The sequence below is a fragment of the Malania oleifera genome, chromosome 13 (assembly GCF_029873635.1).
Source record: "Malania oleifera isolate guangnan ecotype guangnan chromosome 13, ASM2987363v1, whole genome shotgun sequence".
In the NCBI taxonomy this organism is placed as follows: Eukaryota; Viridiplantae; Streptophyta; class Magnoliopsida; order Santalales; family Ximeniaceae; genus Malania; species Malania oleifera.
The window spans coordinates 40005870-40013234 of NC_080429.1; positions in this window are offsets into that span (position 1 = coordinate 40005870).

Sequence of the window (7365 nt, forward strand, 5' to 3'; positions counted from 1 at the left end):
GCATGTTTAGTAGCACTCCATGCCCACCTAGAGGGCTGGGGCGTTACAGGTGGTATCAGAGCCTAGGTTGCTAGGTTCTCGCAGACTAAGTCAGATGGTCTTACCAGAGTATAGGTGTCAGAGTAGGACCAGGTTAGGAATGGTTATGATAGGACTTTTGAGTTTTGCTTCATAAGCCTAGAGGCAGAATTCCATTGGCGGACTTCTGTGTTTTTTTGGATTAGTCAAAGGGTTCATAAAATCACGACAATCCATTGACGGTTTTATTTCCAAGTGGAGGGGCGGAACTTGAGTTAGAATGAGGGTATTAGGTTGGCAGAGTACGTGATCATTAGGGAATTTGATTTATTAAGATGAGTCATATAATATTGTAGTTGTAGCAAATATGTAAGGTACCAAGATTCTAAACAATTTTCTCAATTGTTTCTTCAGGATGAAGTCCAGGGATAATACTTCTAATGCTGGAGGCAGTAGCAGTGAGGGGGCTGGCCATGAGGCTGGTAGTGACTCCACAGTGGTATTGCGGGACTTTGCCCAACAACTTATGGCTGAAGTTGTGCAAACTTCTAGGGGACAGAACCATTCCATGACTGAGTTGGGAGGTTCTATTGATCAATTTACCCATCTGAAACCCCCTACGTTCACAGGGAGTATAGACCTGATTCGAGCAGAGAATTGGATTCGATCGAGAAGATCTTGGTTGTTCTACGTTGCACGGATGAGCATAAAGTGCTTTACGCGACTTTTAAGTTGACATGCGAGGTGGAGAGATGGTGGGAATCAGTGAGGATGTTGGAGGAGAAGAGGCTAGCACATGTGGTAATGACATGGGGCCATTTCAGAGAGGTGTTCTTTGAGCAGTACTTTCCAGCCTCTGTCAGGAACGCGAAGATGGAGGAATTCATGAACCTAACTCAGGGTCTGTTAATGGTTCATCAATACACCCTCAGATTCATGGAGTTATCACATTTTTCTTCTTTTATGGTACCGGATGATGCGAGGAAGGCCTGGAAGTTTAAGAGAGGTATGAAGAAGAAGATCATGAAGCAAGTAGCGATACTATAGATTCAAGATTTTGCTACTCTGGTGGATAAGGCCACTGTGGTAGAGGAGAGCTTGTAGGGGGATTCAGAGATTTAGATTCCAAAGAAGAGGTCAACACCTTCCAGTTATTATTTTACGAGGCAAGGCACTTGGAAGAAATATGGTGGTGGCGGAAGCGAGTGGCGAGAGACTGGTGGTGGTACAACTCAGGGAACCTCATCTTCCTCTGCTTGTCCTACTTGTGGCAAGCGACATTTAGAGAAGTGTGTGTGGGGATCAAGTGTTTGCTACCAGTGTGGTAGACCAGGGCATATGGAGCGTGATTGTGGCACACCAGAAAGCAATGCACCCCCATAGTAGCCATATCAGGGAGGTGCTCAAGCACCATGTGATAGATATCAGAGGGGTACGACCCAGGCGAGGGTGTATTCCCTAACTCTTGGCAACGCAGAGAACGCAGGAGATATGGTGACAAGTAATATTTATATGCTTTCAAATAAAGTTATGGTACTATTTGATTTAGGAGCAATGCATTCCTTTATTTCTCAAGGATTCATTAAATTATGTGGGTTAAAGGCACGACTATTAGATGCTAAATTAGCAATGGCTACACCATCAGGGCCAGTAGTTGTATATAGTAGGGTGATTCGGGATTTCCCAATAGAGATTTAGGGGAGAGTATTACCAGTCAGTTTAATTGTGTTTGATATGCACAACTTCGATATCATTTTGGGAATGGATTGGCTAGCATCCAGTTATGCCAGCATCGATTGCCACAAGAGAGAGGTAGTATTCGGGCCTCCCGAGAAGTAGAAATTAAAGTTTGTAGGGTCATGTGTGTGTTCTGCACCACGTATCCTTTCAGTTATTTAGTTTAGGAAGTTACTTCTGGAGGGATGTCAGGGGTACCTGGTGTTTATGAAAGAAACACCAAGAGAAGAACTTAAGTTGGAGGATATTCCCATAGTAAGTGAGTTCCCAAATGTGTTTCCAGAGGACTTGCCAGGATTGCCTCCTGATCGTGAGGTGGAGTTTGCTATATATTTGACTCCAGGAACGACAATGACTTCGAAAGCTCTGTATCGTATGGCTCCAACAAAACTAAGGGAATTGAAGGAGCAGCTACAGGAGCTACTAGATAAGGGTTACATCCGATCGAGTGTTTCACCCCGGAGAGCATCGGTGCTATTTGTGAACAGGAAGGATGGGTCGATAAGGATGTGCATCAACTACATAGAGATTAACAGGGTGACAGTGAAGAATAAATACCTGTTACCTAGAATTGATGATTTGTTTGACTAGCTATAGGGCACACATGTCTTCTATAAGATTGATTTGTGATTCGGGTATCATCAGCTGAAGGTGAAATCAGAGGATGTATCAAAGACTGCATTTCGACTAGGTATGGTCACTATGAATTTCTGGTTATGCCTTTTGGATTGACCAATGCTCGAGCAGCATTTATGGACTTGATGAACAAAGTGTTCCATAAGTATCTAGATCAACTCGCGATCATTTTCATTGACGACATCCTGGTTTATTCGAGGAGTCTTGAGGAGCATGCAGTTCATTTGAGGTTGGTACTTCGGATGCTCTGAGAGAAGAAGTTGTTTGCAAAATTTAAGAAATGTGAGTTCTAGTTAGAGTAAGTGGCATTCTTGGGGCATGTAGTGTCCAGGGAAGGGGTATCAGTGGACCTGAGTAAGATAGAAGTGGTAGTGGACTGGACGAGACCAAAGAATGTTCAGGAGATCAGGAGTTTTCTAGGTCTTGCAGGATACTATCGATGGTTCGTAGCAGGGTTCTCTAGACTACCAGGTCCATTGAAATGACTTATGAGAAAGAACGTGAAGTTTGAATGGACTGATGAGTGAGAGCAGAGTTTTCAGGAACTGAAGCAGCGGCTGGTTACTGCTGCAGTTCTAACCATTCTGTCAGGGGATGGTGGATTTGTTATCTACAGTGATGTCTCTAAGAAGGGTCTCAGGTGTGTTCTAATGCAACAGGGAAAGGTAATTGTCTATGTTTCTCGTCAACTCAAAGAGTACGAGAAGAACTACCTGACACATGATATGGAATTAGCAGCGGTAGTGTATGCATTGAAGATTTGGAGGCACTACCTGTACGGTGAAAAGTGCGAGATATTTACCAATCATAAGTATCTTAAGTACTTTTTCACTTAGAAGGGGATGAACGTAAAGCAGAGAAGATGGTTGGAGTTGATTAAGGACTACAACTGTATCATTAGTTACCACTCAGGAAAAGCTAATGTGGTAGTTGATGTTGTAAGTCATAAGTCAGTAGATGAGTCAGTTTCAACAGTGGAAGTTTAATATTAGATTAGTATGGACTTGGAAAGGTTGCGCGTGGAGTTAGTGGAGGGAAATCACCAATCATTCATTGCTAGCTTGGTTGTGAAACTGACCTTACGAAAAAATATCAGGACAAATCAAACGAAAGATACAAAGCTGGTAGTGGTTGTAGAGGGAGTGCAAAATGGGTTGAAATCGGATTTCAACATCTCAGATGATGGGATGTTGAGATTCCATACCAAGATCTACGTATTGAATGACGCCAATTGTAACGACCAAAAATTTTCTACCATTTTTTTCTATATTAATATAATTCCTAATACCTTGCATGAGCATAGCTATCATCATCATGGCTCGGAGTAGGATTGTGGTATCCTGTGCATTTCATATAACACCTAAGCAGCAGATGTACATGCATATCCAACATATTCCAAAATATAATACTAGAGTACTATATAACTAGCTGTACCCAAACACATATATACATAACACTTCCTAAAATTCTCAAAAATACTGTGGGTTCCATAGACCAACCCAAAACTCACCCCAAAAACTACGCCGACTCAACACCACCTCTGCCTCTGAGCCGGCCCTACTCGCCTCTCTGAATTACCTGAAATGTTTAATAATGTTGGGGTGAGACACCTCTCAGTAAGGAGAAACATGTTATTACCAGTGTGTGGCATATGAGTTAATTGACAACATATCATTTAATTAATATTGTTTGGATATACATCAAGAAAAACATTTGTATAATAACACATGCTTATGTCATTTAGAATATGAAAATTTTTGAGGTATCTATTCCAAAGTACTTCTATCTATAATAAGTAATCTTTGCTTTTTAACATATTCCAAAATATAATACTAGAGTACTATATACCTAGCTGTACCCAAACACATATATACATAACACTTCCCAAAAGTCCAAAAATACTGTGGGCTCCATAGACCAACCCAAAACTCACCCCAAAAACTACGCCGACTCAACACCATATCTACCTTTGAGCCAGCCTAGCTCGCCTCTTTGGATTACTTGAAATGTTTAATAATGTTGGGGTGAGACACCTCTCAATAAGGAGAAATATGTTATTACCAGTGTGTGGCATATGAGTTAATTGGCAACATATCATTTAATTAATACTGTAGATGATATACATCAAGAAAAACATTTGTATAATAACACATGGTTATGTAATTTAGAATATGAAAATTTCTGAGTTATCAATTCAAAAGTACTTCTATCTATAATAAGTAATTTTTGCTTTCCGTGTGTACTACACATAAACATAAATCTGTAAACTTCCCTCTAAACGGCTATATGCCATGAGTTACCCCCTCATGACTGGGTTGTGCGGCCCATAGGCGGGGCTAAACATTGGTTGGCCCTCCAGTGCTAGCCTAACTATATGCATATCTGGATGCCTATAGCACGAAAGGCCCACTCCATCTGGTCCGGATTCTAGGGAGCTCACAACTATACTTGAGGCACAATCGGCTGTACCATACTCTATTTGAGACGTATGGTTGCACTATCTATACTGTATCGCAACGGTACCATGCTTTGTAAATTGTTGTATTTCATTGGGGTCTGATACTGTATAATAATATTTCTATATAAGTCTAACTGTTTTACCATGATTCTGTATTTCAGTAATAACCATGATTCTATGTCAACTGTTTTACCATGATTCTCTCTTTTCTTTTATTAATTAATTACTATAATTCTTCAGGTCTCTACATTCTCCCTTCCTTATAAAATTTCATCCTCGAAATTTGCTATCTGTATTGAACACCATCCATTAAGGAAAATGGGCTAGTTATTTTATTAATTACCCTCACTTATGGCAGAGGAATACCGTGGTTACATAAGCAATTTTAGGAGATTACAATTATACCTATAAAAGAAAAATTTCTCCCAAAACCAAAACAATAACCACCCTATAACCTAAAATACAACTATACATTCATCACTTTGTATTGAATAAAATAAACTGTCGTTATTTGAATAATACTGACTTTTACTATACCCCACTAAATAGGTGTGGGTATTTTTATCTAATTTCCTCCTCAAGCTCCCACGAAGCTTCCTCTGTGGCATGATTCCTCCAGAGGACTTTTACTAACTAAATTTTCTTGGTACGCAATTCCTGTTCCTTCTTGTCTAAGATTTGCATTTGTGCTTCCTCATATACCAGTGAATCTCTGAGTTCTATCTCTGCATAACTTATCACGTGGGAAGGGTCTGGAATGTATTTCTTCAATATGGAAACATGAAATACGTCATAAATTCTAGAGAGAGCTGGTGGTAGAGCTAGCCTGTAGGCAACTGATCCCACTCTCTCAAGTATTTCAAATGAGCCAATGTACCTAGGGCTCGAATTACCCTTCTTCCCAAATCTCATAACTCGTCTTAATGGGGCTACCTTAAAAAATACCCAATCTCCCACGTCAAACTCTGACTCCCGATGACGAGTATCCACATAACTTTCCTGCTGACTCTGAGTTGCACTGATTCTGTCTTTAATAAATCAAACTTTATCATATACCTGCTGCACCAACTCTGGTCCCAATACTCACCTCTCTCCCACTTCATCTCAGTATAATGGAGAACGATGCCTCCTACAATATAGAGCCTCGTAAGGTGTCATTTCGATGCTGGCTTGATAACTGCTATTGTACGCAAACTCGACTAATGACAAATACTTGGTCTAACTACCTCCAAAATCTAGCACGCATGCCCGTAGCATATCCTCAAGTATCTGGATTTTCCTCTCTATTTACCCATCTGCTTGAGGATGAAAAGTTGTGCTGAATGCTAACTGCGACCCCATAGCCTCTTGAAAGCTCCTTCAAAATCCTGAAGTAAATCGAGGGTCTTGGTCTGAGACTATAGATACTAACACACCATGAGAGCTCACTATCTCCTGAATGTATAATTCTGCCAGTCTATCCATAGAATAGTTGACTTTGATAGGGATAAAGTGAGTGGTCTTCGTTAGCTGATCTATGACCACCCATATAGCATTTCGTTCCTACCGCGCTAGCGGTAGCCCTATTATGAAGTCCATGGAATCATGATCCCATTTCCACTCAGGGATGTAAAGTGGCTGCATCTGCCCTATCAGTCTTTGGTGCTCGACCTTTATATACTAGCATGTCAAGCACTATTTCACGAATTCAACAATATCCCTCTTCATGCCACCCCATTAGAAGGATTCCCGTAGATCCCGATACATTTTCGTGCTACCTAGATGCACAGTGTAAAAAGATCTATGAGCCTCCTCTAAGATCGTCCTCCTGATCTCAGCGTCTGTAGAAACGCATAGTCTGGCATGGAACCTCAAAGTTTCATCATCTGAAATACTGAACTCTTCCTCCTGTCCATCCTGAACAATTTCCATCAGTTTTGCTAATTCTGGATCACTCCTCTAGGCGAATTTAATTCTTTCTTGCAAAGTAAGCTATACCACTAGGTTGGCAATGAATGCCTAGTGATCACCCTCTATCAGCTCCACACCCAACCTATCCAAATCCATCTGGATAGGGTGCCGAATCTTCATTACTAACAGTACTGCTCTCACTGACTTTCAGCTCAGTGCATCAACTGCCACTTTGCTTTTCCTGCGTGGTAGCTAATAGTGCAGTCATAATCTTTAATGAGTTCTAGCCACCTTCTTTGCCTCATATTCAGTTATTTCAAAGTAAAGAAATATTTCAATTTTTTGTGGTTCGTGAAGATTTTATATTTTCCTCCATAAAGATAGTGTCTTCAAATCTTAAGAGCATACACCACTGCAGTTAGCTCTAAATGATAGTTCTTCTCATATTCTTTAAGTTGCCTGGATGCATAAGCAATAACTCTCTCGTGTTGCATCAACATGCACCCGAGCTCCTTCTGAGATGCATCACTGTAAATGACAAATCCATCCTCTCCTGATGGAATAGCCAACACCAAGGCAATAACCAGTCGTTGTTTTAACTCTTTAAAACTCTGCTCACATTCATC